At 36.4% G+C, this 12,575-nt stretch overlaps 1 protein-coding gene across 2 annotated transcripts in view; it reads right to left on the reverse strand.

Annotated features, from left to right (window-relative positions):
• Nucleotides 1-12,575, reverse strand: part of KCNH5 (potassium voltage-gated channel subfamily H member 5) — a 425,893-nt gene that overhangs the window by 245,017 nt on the left and 168,301 nt on the right. The window lies entirely within an intron of this gene.

Consider the following 12,575-nt stretch of genomic DNA (forward strand, 5'->3'; position numbering starts at 1 on the left):
AGGCAAGAATATACAACGGATTAAAGACAATCTCTTTAACAAGTGGTGCTGGGAAAACTGGTCAACCACTTGTAAAAGAATGAAACTAGAACACTTTCTAACACCATACACAAAAATAAACTCAAAATGGATTAAAGTTCTAAACGTAAGACCAGAAACCATAAACTCCTAGAGGAGAACATAGGCAAAACACTCTCCGACATAAATCACAGCAGGATCCTCTATGACCCAACTCCCAGAATATTGGAAATAAAAGCAAAAATAAGCAAAGGGGACCTAATTAAAATTAAAAGCTTCTGCACAACAAAGGAACCTATAAGCAAGGTGAAAATACAGCCTTCAGAATGGGAGAAAATAATAGCAAATGAAGCAACTGACAAACAACTAATCTCAAAAATATACAAGCAACTCCTACAGCTCAATTCCAGAAAAATAAACAACCCAATCAAAAAATGGACCAAAGAACTAAACAGACATTTCTCCAAAGAAGACATACAGATGGCTAACAAACACATGAAAAGATGCTCAACATCACTCATAATCAGAGAAATGCAAATCAAAACCACAATGAGGTACCATTTCACGACAGTCAGAATGGCTGCTATCCAAAAGTCAACAAGCAACACCTGGAGAGGGTGTGGAGAAAAGGGAACCCTTTTACACTGTTGGTGGGAATGCAAACTAGTACAGCCACTATGGAGAACAGTGTGGAGATTCCTTAAAAAACTGGAAATAGAACTGCCTTATGACCCAGCAATCCCACTGCTGGGCATACACACCGAGGAAACCAGAATTGAAAGAGACATGTGTACCCCCAATGTTCATTGCAGCACTGTTTATAATAGCCAGGACATGGAAGCAACCTAGATGTCCAACAGCAGATGAATGGATAAGAAAGCTGTAGTACATATACACAATGGAGTATTACTCAGCCATTAAAAAGAATACATTTGAATCAGTTCTAATGTGGTGGATGAAACTGGAGCCTATTATACAGAGTGAAGTAAGCCAGAAAGAAAAACACCAATACAGTATACTAATGCATATATATGGAATTTAGAAAATGGTAACAGTAACCCTGTAAGCGGGACAGCAAAAGAAACACAGATGTATAGAACCATCTTTTGGACTCTTTGGGAGAGGGAGAGGGTGGAATGATTAGGAAGAATGGCATTGAAACATGTATAATATCATATATGAAATGAGTCGCCAGTCCAGGTTCAATGCAGGATACAGGATGCTTGTGGCTGGTGCACTGGGACAACCCAGAGGGATGGTACAGGGAGGGAGGAGGGAGGGGGTTCAGGATGGGGGGCACATGTACACCTGTGGTGGATTCATGTTGATGTATGGCAAAACCAATACAATATTGTAAAGTAATTAACCTCCAATTAAAATAAATAAATTTATATTTAAAAAAATAAAATTGGAAAAAAAATAAAAATTTAGAATGCCAATCAGATAAACTTTCAAATAATGAAAGGGGACATAAATTTTAAAAACAACTACAATAGCAAACACAAGATAGTCAATTCAGCAAAAGGCTGGAAACAATGTGGGGAAAGTGTGAGAAGCATGAGAAACAAATGATTCCAATTTTGCATAATTCAAACTAAACAGAACTATATTAAACATAATTTTTAAACTACAAGTTTTCATCAATGCTGTTAAATGCAAATATACCTCAAGCAAAATTTCACACAAGTGAAGAAATTAGAGGGGAAAAATGATATACCTACAAAGTTAATAAAACTCAGAAAGCTTGCAATGGTAAAAAAGAAGCAGAATAAGAGGGAAGAGGGAGGGGAATCTAACAATACGAAAAGCAAGAAGAACAGGAACTAAAAAGAGTATTTTAAATTAATTAAAGAAACGTGAAGAAGCAAGAAACATAATATTTCCAAAAATGCAATAAAATTAAGAGAAATTGATAAATCTACATAAATATTGGGATTTCAATATACCTAACAAATCAAGATCTTTAAACAAGATATAGAAAATTTGATTAGTATTAATAAGTTGTATACACACACACACAAACAATAGAGGATATGCATCGTTTTCAACCATGCAAGAGACAGCCTCAAAAGCTATTAGAATACATCATACTCCAAAAGAACCTATTTCATAATAGTCACAATCAATGGGCAGAATAAAAGAAAAGTACGACTAAAAGAGACATCAAAAAGCAAAGCAAAAATTTTAACTTGGAGATAAAGTAATTTAAAATAACTCATGTATTAAGAAATAATTTTAAAGACAAACTGACACTAGAAAATTTAACAATAATGAGAGCATTACATATCAAAACCAGTGGTGTATATCCAAAGAGATTCTCCAAAGAAATTTTCAGAATTAGATATGCTTAAAAGAAAATAAAAATACAAACAAAAAAATGTATATTTTCAATTAAAGATAAAAACAAAGTAAATTCAAAGGAAATATAAAGGTAAAAGTTTAATTAAATCAAGAATAAAATTATCAACTTATTGAAATAAGTTGCTTTCAAATAAAGAGAGATGGCAAATAAGCATATAAAAAGTTGTTCAAAATCATTAGTCACCAGGAAAACAAAAATTAAAACCAATATATCATCACACACCTATCAGAATGGATAAAATAAGAAACAATTAAAGCGTCAAAGGCTGGAGAGGGGAAACTGCATCATTCATGCAGTGCCAATGGAAAGTTAAAATGGTACCAGTTCAAAAGACAGTTTGGCAGTTTCTTATAAAACTAAACACACAATTATCACAAGACCAAACTATTGCACTGTTGAGCATTTATCCCAAAGAAAGGAAAATGTATATTCACACAAAAACTTGTCAACAAAAGCTCATGGCAATTTCATTCATAACAGCCAGATATCTATATATTCCATGGAATATCACCCAGGAAGAAGAGATGCTTTTTTTTAAAGGCACAACAATTTTGATGAATCTTTGGGAAATTATACTGAGCGAAAAAAAATATTTTGAAATAAAAATTCTTAGGAAAGGAAAAAAGATTAGTGATTGCTAGGGATAAAAACGTCTACTCCTGCTTCACTGACTACCCTAAAGCCTTTACAATGTGGATCGTGACAAACTGTGCAAAACTCTTAAAGAGATGAGAATGTCACACCACCTTACCTGACTCCTGAGAAACCTGTATGCAGGTCAAGAAGCAACAGTTAGAACTGGACAGAGAACAATGGGGTGGTTCAAAAGAAAGCATCAACTCTTCAGTGCTCAGTTTTCTTTATGGTCCAACTTTCACATCCATACATGACGACTGGAAAAACCATAGCTTTGTCTAGACGGACCTTTATCAGCAAAGTAATGTCTCTGCTTTTTAATATGCTGTCTAGGTTGGTCATAACTTTTCTTCCAAGGAGTAAGCATCTTTCATGTAACTTTCATGTAAGAGGAATCAGCATTTCAGGTTAGTGGGCAAAGGCTTTTAAGTACTTTTTAAAAATTCAGGAAATATAAAGTGCTTTACATACTCCTCTGTTTATTTCACAATATATACTTATTTCAATTCATCACATTATATACCTTAAGCTAAGCTAAGCTAAGTCGCTTCAGTCGTGTCCAACTCTGTGTGACCCCATAGACGGCAGCCCACCAGGCTCCCCCATCCCTGGGATTCTCCAGGCAAGAACACTGGAGTGGGTTGCCATTTCCTTCTCCAATGCATGAAAGTGAAAAGTGAAAATGAAGTCGCTCAGTCGTGTCTGACTCCTAGCGACCCCATGGACTGCAGCCTACCAGGCTCCTCCATCCATGGGATTTTCCAGGCAAGAGTACTGGAGTGGGGTGCCATTGCCTTCTCCATTATATACCTTAAATTTACACAATATTATATGTCAACAATATCTCAGTGCAGGTAGGGATAAAAATATACTGAAAAAATATATATGACTAAAGATTATTCATACCTAAGTCTGCCTACCTCTTAGCACTGTGAGAATCAAATGAAATGCTACTTATAAAAGAATAATAAAGTGTATTAAGATGACTTTAATATAATAAAAGCTTGTAAATTAAGTATTAAGAACTATTTTATAATTTTATAATAATAATTGAAAACTGAGGGATGGCAACAATCAAATCTTTTTTTTTTTAGTCCTTAGAATGTTTGCTGAATTACATCAGAATCTAGTCTTCTATTCTCTTACCTTGGTCTATTATCTTTTAGTTTCTCTTATATATTGATTTACTTTAATAATTAGCTAGAAAAGCAATCTTCCATCCACAAATACAACACAATTAAATCTTATATTTACCACTCACATAAAACCATTTTTAGTGTGAAATTAAGAGGGACTAGAAAGCTTCAACTGTTTTTTGTTTTGTTTTTTAGACACAGAAGCAAGGTATGTTTCCCTTTAAGTTTCACGGTTTGGTACATCTATCTACTTAAATCTAAACCCCTGCTGGGATTATAAATTGCTACGAGAACAAAATGTTTAAGTTTTTCTTCCCTCAAACTATGGAGAATTACCTAACAAATACATTTCTATTTTTTAATAATACCTATTTGAAAAATTACTTCTAAATTGGTACTTAGTTAAAAAAAACTCTTTCCAAGGAGTAAAAATGTAAGTGAGGAGGGATTACAGCAGTTATTTGTCAAGACAAATGAAGCCACAGGATGAATCAAATGCATCTTTGTGGCTTAGGATATAAAATAAGCCATGAAAGATCAATGACATAAATCAAGGACAGACCGCATGTTAAAATAAATTTGAAACTTCTGTACATGGCATGGACTGGTGGGCAACTGATTCAATAGGTAATACAGCAATGGTTTGTCTAATTTACAGAGATTCTTTAAATTCAATTTATATAACCACCTAGAAAACTATAGCACTCAGGAGAAGTTAAAGAGCACGAACACTATAAAATCTAAGGCAAAATGGTTTTTAATGCATACTTGAAAAAGCTTTGATTTCTTAATGATTCATAATCATCACCTAAAATAGCGTAGTTTGTCAAAGAATTTTATTCATCTTTCAAGTAACCATAGAGCAGTAATAGTTCCCCGAGGCTTAAAAAAAAAAAAAATTGCTCTTGGCTTTCGTCTTATGTTAAGCTCCTTGAGTCATGGAGAGAGAAGCAACAATTTTAGCCTCAAACCTCCCCAACTAAAATCCCTCACCCTTGTATAAAAATCAGGAATTAGTTCTCACTTCATCCTCACGTCTGACCAAAACACACATTCACAGAAATTCTGGTAATGGAAATAAGCAGAGTAAAAATGAATGGATTTTTAGGAGTACATGAACACTAATTTATTTTATTAAAATAGAAAAACATATTAGGAGTTATTATAAAAATTAAATTTTCTAATGATATATAAAGAGCTCTCAGATGTTAACCATATTCCTTCTCTAAAAAATAGAAATCATTAATCACCATCTCAATCCAGTTACTCATTGTGAGTCATCATTTATACTGATCTAATGTGGTCTGGGATAGTCTCACTCATGATTATATTTTCTGGAGGCCCCCAAATCACTCCAAGAGATACAATGAGGGGAAAGAAGTAAAGATTGGCATAGGGATCTGTATCACCATGGAACTGTCAGCTATGAGCTATCCAGAACTTCATGAATAAGTTAAATAAAACTAGCCTCTAATAGAGACACAGTTGAAAACATTAGAATCATGGTTTTAGATGAAACCTCATTTTAACAGGGTAGTTACAATGTAGCTTTATAAGTGACTAGAATTATTCCTTTTCTGGGAATTTTCCATTTCAAGAAAAGGAAACAATCTCATTTCTGTCTTCTCACATTTATATGTAATCTTTGTTGTTGTTTAGTCACTAAGTCCTGTCCAACTCTTTTGCAACCCCATGGACTGTAACCCGCCAGGCTCCTCTGTCCATGGGATTTCCCAGAAAAAATATTAGATTAGGATGCCATTTCCTTCTCCAGGGGATCTTCTCAACCAAGGATCTAACCCGAGTCTCCTGAATTGGCAGGTGTATTCTTTATCACTGAGCCACCAGGGAAGCCCCACATGTAATCTACATGTATGTAAAACATATTATGTGTACATTTACACATATTACATGTACATGTTTCTTTGAAGATATGTAAGGGACATGCAGAGCATCAGTGGGGAAAAAAATAGTAGAATGCCCAACTTTTGGCAATGAAAACCACAGACTTGGTTTAGATCATGTTGCTGGGATGATAAAACAGTTTGGGGTAAAGTCCTAACCTCTTTTTTGCTGTGAGGACTAAATAACAAAATTCAGAAAAATTTGCACACCCCATCTACATTCTATCTGTGCCTTAATTTACATCTTAAACACCACTAATTCCACAAAACCAGTTCAATGCCTACCTCAGATCATGGGCTCCTGCTGCGGTAATATAATTGAAGAGTGCCTGTTATTTGTCAGATACAATGTTGGGCAGATTGCATATATGTAATTTCCCTTTATCCCATTTACTCTGCTATAGTCACATTGGCTTCCTCTTCATTATTCCTCAGATATTAACACCGCAGCCACATTGCCACCAAAGGGCTTCCCATCCGCCGTTGCTTCCATCTTGAAGGTGCTCTCACAAGAAATGCACAGGTAACCACATCACCTTCACAGCTTTCCTTGAACATCACCATCTTAGCAAACATACCTGATGCCGTCCCTGCCCCGACACTCCCAAACACCCAGCTTCTGCTCTACTTATCCTTTTTCTGCCTAGTGATTATTATCTGCTTGTTGGTGTTCAGTCGCCCAGTCATGTCTGACTCTTTGCAACCCCATGGACTGTAGCACACCAGGCCTCCCTGTCTCTCACCACTCCATCTCCCAAAGTTTGCCCAAGTTCATGTCAATTGCATGGCCATCCAGCCATCTCATCTTCTGACGCCCTCTTCTCCTTCTGCCCTCAATTCTTTTCAGCATCAGGGACTTCTCCAATGAGTCAGCCATTAGCATTGGGTGAACAAAATACTGGAGTTTCAGTGTTAGCATCAGTCCTTTCAACTAGTATTCAGGATTGAATTCCTTTAAAATGGACTGGTTTGATCTTTTTGTTGCCCAAGGGACTTTCAGGAGTCTTCTCTAGCACCACAATTCAAAGGCATCAAATCTTTGGTGCTCTGCCTTCTTTACAGTCCAGCTCTCACAACCGTATGTGACCTCTGGGAAGACCAGACCCTTGACTTATATGGACCTTTGTTGACAGAGTATTGTCTCTGTTTTTCAACACACTGTCTAGATTTGTCATTGCTTTCCTGTCAAGAAGCAATCGTCTTCTAATTTCATGGCTGCAGTCACCATCCACAGTGATTTTAGAGCCCAAGAAGAGGAAATCTGTCACTATGTCTAATTTTTCCCTTATATTTGCCATGAAGTTATGGGGCCAGATGCCATAAACTTGTTTTTTTTTAATACTTAGTTTTAAGCCAGCCTTTTCACTCTCCTCCTTTGCCATCATGGAGAGCCTCTTTAGTTCCTCTTTACTTTCTGCCATTAGAGCAGTATCATCCACATATCTGAGGTTGTTGATGTTTCTCCTGCCTATCTTGACTCCATCTTGTGACTCATCCAGCCTGGCATTCAATATACTATCAATTCCCTCATTTACTGTGTCCATTATTTATTGTCTGTCTTCCCCCCTTTAGAATGTAGGCCCCATGAGAGTAGGAATCTTTGTTTAGCTCACTCTTATATTCCAAAAGCCCACAACAGTATCTGATACATGTGTGTGTGTGCTAAGTCACTTCAGTCATTTCCAATTCTTTGTGATCCTATGAACCATAGTCCCCAGGCTTTTCTGTCCATAGGATTCTCTAGCAAGAATATTGGAGTGGGTTGCCATTCTCTCCTACAGGGGGTCTTCCCAACCCAGGGATAAAACCCATGTCTCTTCTATTATCAGCAACTATATGACAATAAAATGGACAACTTGGAAGAAATAGATGAATTCTTAGAAAAGTATAACCTTCCAAAACCGAACCAGGAAGAAATAGAAAATCTTAACAGACCCATCACAAGCACAGAAATCAAAACTGTAATCAAAAATCTTCCAACAAACAAAAGCCCAGGACCAGATGGCTTCACAGGTGAATTCTATCCAAAAATTCAGAGAAGAGATAACACCTATTCTACTCTTCCAGAAAATTGCAGAGGAAGGTAAACTGCCAAACTCATTCTATGAGGCCACCATCACCCTAATACCAAAAGCAAACAAAGATGCCACAAAAAAAGAAAACTACATGCCAATATCACTGATAAACATAGATGCAAAAATCCTCAACAAAATTCTAGCAAACAGAATCAAACAACATATTAAAAAAATTATACATCATAACCACGTGGGATTTATCTCGGGGATGCAAGGATTCTTCAATATTCACAAATCAATGTGATATACCACTTTAACAAATTGAAAGATAAAAACCATATTATTATCTCAACAGATGCAGAGAAAGCCTTTAACAAAATTCAGCATCTATTTATGATAAAAACCCTCCAGAAAGCAGGCATAGAAAGAACATATCTCAACATAATAAAAACCATATGTGATAAACCCACAATAAACATTATCCTCAATGGTGAAAAAATGAAAGCATTAACCCTAAAGTCAGGAACAAGACAAGGATGCCCACTCTCACCACTACTGTTCAACATAGTTTTGGAAGTTTTGGCCAGAGCAATCAGAGCAGAAAAAGAAATAAAAGGAATCCAGATTGGAAAAGAAGTAAAACTCTCACTGTTTGCAAATGACATGATCCTCTACATAGAAAACCCTAAAGACACCACCAGAAAATTACTAGAGCTAATCAGTGAATATAGAAAAACTGTGGGATATAAAATTAATAAAGCCCTTGCATTCTTATACACTAACAACAAGAAAAAAAGAAGAGAAATTAAGGAAACAATTCCATTCACATTGTGATGAAAAAAATAAAATAGGAATAAATCTACCTAAAGAAACAAAAGACCTATATATAGAAAACTATAAAACACTGATTAAAGAAATCAAAGATGACACAAATAGATGGAGCTGCTGCTACTGCTAAGTCACTTCAGTCGTGTCCGACTCTGTGTGACCCCATAGATGGCAGCCCACCAGGCTCCCCCATCCCTGGGATTCTCCAGGCAAGAACACTGGAGTGGGTTGCCCTTTGCTTCTCCAATGCATGAAAGTGAAAAGTAAAAGTGAAGTCACTCAGTCGTGTCTGACCCACAGCGACCCCATGGACTGCAGCCTTCCAGGCTCCTCCGTCCATGGGATTTTCCAGGCAAGAGTACTGGAGTGGGGTGCCATTGCCTTCTACCATATTCATGGATCAGAAGAATCAATATAGTGAAAATGAGTATACTACCCAAAGTAATCTATAGATTCAATGCAATCCCTATCAAACTACCAACAGTATTTTTCACATAACTAGAACAAATAATTTCAAAATTTGTATGGAAATACAAAAAACCTTGAATAGCCAAAGCTATCTTGAGAAAGAAGAATGGAACTGGAGGAATCACCCTGCCTGACTTCATGCTATACTACAAAGTTATAGTCATTAAGACAGTATGGTACCAGCACAAAGACAGAAACATAGATTAATGGAACAAAATTAAAAGCCCAGAGATAAGTCCATGCACCTATGGACACCTTATCTTTGATAAAGGAGGCAAGAATATACAATGGAGAAAAGACAATCTCTTTAACAAGGGGTGCTGGGAAAGCTGGTCAACCACCTATAAAAGACTGAAACTAGAACACTTTCATAAACAAAAATAAACTCAAAATTGATTAAAGATCTAAATGTAAGACAAGAAACTATAAAACTCCTAGAGGAAAACACAGGCAAAAGACTCTCTGCCATAAATCACAGCAGTATCCTCTATGACCCACCTCCCATAGTAATGGAAACGAAAGCAAAAATAAACAAATGGGACCTAATTAACCTTAAAAGCTTTTGCACAGTAAAGGAAACTATGAGTAAGGTGAAAAGACAGCCTTCAGAATGGGAGAAAATAATAGCAAATGAAGCAACTGACAAACAACTAATCTCAAAAATATACAAGCAGCTCATGCAGCTCAATACCAGAAAAATAAACAACCCAATCAAAAAATGGACCAAAGAACTAAACAGACATTTCTCCAAAGAGGACATGCAAATGGCTAACAAACACATGAAAAGATGCTCAACATCACTCATTATCAGAGAAATGCAAATCAAAACCACAATGAGGTATCATTTCATGCCAGTCAGAATGGCTGCTATCCAAAAGTCTACAAGCCATAAATGCTGGAGAGGGTGTGGAGAAAAGGGAACCCTTTTACACTGTTGGTGGGAATGCAAACTAGTACAGCCACTATGGAGAACAGTGTGCAGATTCCCTAGAAAACTGAAAATAGAATTGCCATATGACCCAGTAATCCCACTGCTAGGCATACGCACTGAGGAAACCAGAATTGAAAGAGACACATGTACCCCAATGTTCATCACAGCACTGTTTACAATAGCTAGGACAGGGAAGCAACCTGGATGTCCATCAGCAGACAAATGGATAAGAAAGCTGTGGTACATATACACAATGGAATATTACTCAGCCATTAAAAAGAATGCATTTGATTCAGTTCTAATGAGGTGGATAAAATTGGAGCCTATTATACAGAGTGAAGTATGGCAGAAAGAAAAACACCAATACAGTATGTTAACACATATATATGGAATTTAGAAAGATGGTAACAATGACCCTATATGCATGACAGCAAAAGAGACACACAGACTTTTGGACTGTGGGAGAAGGCAAAGGTGGGATGATTTGAGAGAATAGCATTGAAACATGTAAATTACCATATGTGAAATAGATCACCAGTCCAAGTTCAATGCATGAAACAGGGTACTCAAAGCTGGTGCACTGGGATGACCCTGAGGGATGGGATGGGGAGAGATATGGGAGGGGAGTTCAGGATGCGGGACACATGTACACCCATGGCTGATTCATGTCAATGTATAGCAAAACCACTACAATATTGTAAAGTAATTAGCCATGAATTAAAATTAATTAATTAATTAAAAAAAAAACATGTCTCTTATATCTCCTACATTGGCAGGCAGATTCTTTATCACTAGCACCATCTGAAAATTAGTGTGCAATAAATACTTGGTTAATGAACAAATGAACATGTCTCCAACCCTTACAATGACCCATAAGATAGGTGTCACATTTAAGATGAAAAACAAACCTCATAAAGACCACTAAGTGATCCAAGGTGACACAACCAGGAAGTACAGAATTATTACTGCATTATTATTACTTACATTATTACACCTACTACTTTGACCTCAAATATAACATCAGTTCTATGCATGCCTCATCATTTTCCCCAGGAGTACACTGTTTGGTGTTCATTAAGTGCTCAGTAAACAAGAGTCTGCCTGCAATGTGGGAGACCCAGGTTTGATCCCTGGGTCAGGAAGATCCCCTGGAGAAGGAAATGGCAACCCACTCCAGTACTCTCGCCTGGAAAATTCCATGGATGAAGGAGCCTGGTAGGCTACAGCCTGTGGGGTCGCAAAGAGTCGGACACGACTGAGCGACTTCACTTCAGTTCACTTCACTTCAAACACATCAGAGAAAGGAAGGAGAAGGAACAGATCAAAACCCCTATCCATTATCAGCAGTTCTGATTTTCAAAAAGTAAGCTATGAATGGGAATAACATTACAAATTAATCATCAGTTTTCCAGAACCACCATCCTTAAAAAAGTCAAGTAGAAGGATAACCCATCTGTCATAATAAGAGCAGCCTATATATTACTAGCTACCTTAATTCTTCTTTAGAAAAATGATATCTTCTATTCTTATTCCAGTCTGTAGGTACTAGTCTAGAAAATGACCTGAAATTAATAATACGACAGTTTTAAATTTGACAATCTAGAAATAAATGACATGTTTTTAACCTGACCTTTCTTGATTTGTGTCATTTTTCAGCTTCAGGACAAAGTATGATTCCACTGGAAAAAATATCTATTAGAAATTATCATGGAACTTGCTGCTTTGATATTTTCTTTATGTACCCTTCCCTAACTTTTTAAGGAATCCCCTGTCACTGTATTAATATGATGTTTCTAAATACAATAGTGTTTATTTGTAGACATACAAACATGGCCCTCATAATCTGGCAATTACACGCAATACTGCCATGTGAGATGCTACAAAGAACGAATACTTTGATAAAATACTTATGAGAATATTCAAGTTTTAAATGTGCATATCTTGCCATTTGAGCAGTGAAAAATAACAGGAAGTGAATTCTTAAAGATAAATTATCAGGGAAATTCCCACTAGATATTGGATTTTATATTTTTTGAGAACAGGTTCTTGGTCTCATTCACCTTTTAATATTCAGAGCTGAGTCAGTTCCTGGCAGAGAACAAACATTTAATAAATGTTTATGGAATCAGATCAGTATACTGCACGTCTCAACCAGAGATCTCCTTGCTTCAATTAAGCAGTCTATGAAGAATAACAATTGTTTTATCTAATTGACTCTGTAACTTTGTAACTGGCCAAAACTCTTGTGAGGTACCCATCAATTATTTGGGTATAACT

Source organism: Bos indicus, chromosome 10, assembly GCF_029378745.1.
Source record: "Bos indicus isolate NIAB-ARS_2022 breed Sahiwal x Tharparkar chromosome 10, NIAB-ARS_B.indTharparkar_mat_pri_1.0, whole genome shotgun sequence".
NCBI lineage: Eukaryota > Metazoa > Chordata > Mammalia > Artiodactyla > Bovidae > Bos > Bos indicus.